Source organism: Schistocerca cancellata, chromosome 2 (assembly GCF_023864275.1).
Source record: "Schistocerca cancellata isolate TAMUIC-IGC-003103 chromosome 2, iqSchCanc2.1, whole genome shotgun sequence".
NCBI classification, from domain to species: Eukaryota; Metazoa; Arthropoda; class Insecta; order Orthoptera; family Acrididae; genus Schistocerca; species Schistocerca cancellata.
Window position 1 is genome coordinate 268,060,219 of NC_064627.1, and position 964 is coordinate 268,061,182.

General features: G+C 46.1%; 1 non-coding gene across 1 annotated transcript; it reads left to right on the top strand.

Annotated features, from left to right (window-relative positions):
• Nucleotides 1–555: 555 nt before the first annotated feature.
• On the top strand, nucleotides 556–630 carry Trnat-ugu (transfer RNA threonine (anticodon UGU)). Its single transcript has one exon. It is a non-coding gene; the product is annotated as a tRNA-Thr (tRNA).
• Nucleotides 631–964: the final 334 nt, after the last annotated feature.

The following is a 964-nucleotide window of genomic DNA, read 5'->3' on the forward strand; positions in this document are numbered from 1 at the left end:
TAAATCTTTTCAAACGCAGAAATTAGATGTGTCAGTTTGGTGTAGAGCATGGTGCGTGAGTCCTGTGTGTGATTTTCACAGACCAGCAAAACTGAGACGTTCGACGTTGTTGACGATTGCGTCTATAACCTCCGTGCGAAGGGAATTTTGTTATTGAAAAGCTCCTCTCTTTATCGCAAGGGTGTCGGTAAGAGATCTGCAGGTGACATGATACTCTAGAAATCATTCCAGTAGATGTAAGGAAAGTAGATCGAACTGGCCATTCAAGTTGCTAAATCTAATCGTATGAAGATGGTATCTGTTTTTTCGGACGTGTCCAAAGGAACAGATACCATCTTCATATAGTTAAAGCTAACCGGCCATTGACCTTCTTCTTCTGTGCGGATGCACACATATTGCCCGGACTCTTACGGGACTCGGCAAGGTTGTCTGCCGCGAGTAATGAGTGTAATGGGCAGGGGCACTACGAATGTAGTGTGTGGACATTAAGTTGGGGATGTGGGTCTCATGGGGAGCCTGCAAGGGATAAGTCCCTGCAGTCGCAGTATCCTCTGTGCCCTCGGTGGCTCAGATGGATAGAGCGTCTGCCATGTAAGCAGGAAATCCCGGGTTCGAGTCCCGGTCGGGACACACATTTTCAACTGTCCCCGTTGATGTGTATCAACGCCTGGGGCCTTGATTTAATTATCATTTCAAATCTAATCGTGTTGAACCTCTTAGCCCTCGAAATGAGATATACGAAATCAACAGTAGTCGTCGGGTAGGATGAAATCATCGTCTCTTGTAAGGGCATTACATCAGTACCTATGTAGTCACTTCTGTAGACTTGCGAGTCAAAATACTTCTAGGACAGATATTATCTACATACGAACCATCCACGATGTAGGCAGTACCTCGCCCGTGGACGGATCTTTGGTGTATGTTAATAGGTTCCGACTGGTCGCCAAATCAAAGCACGTGTGTT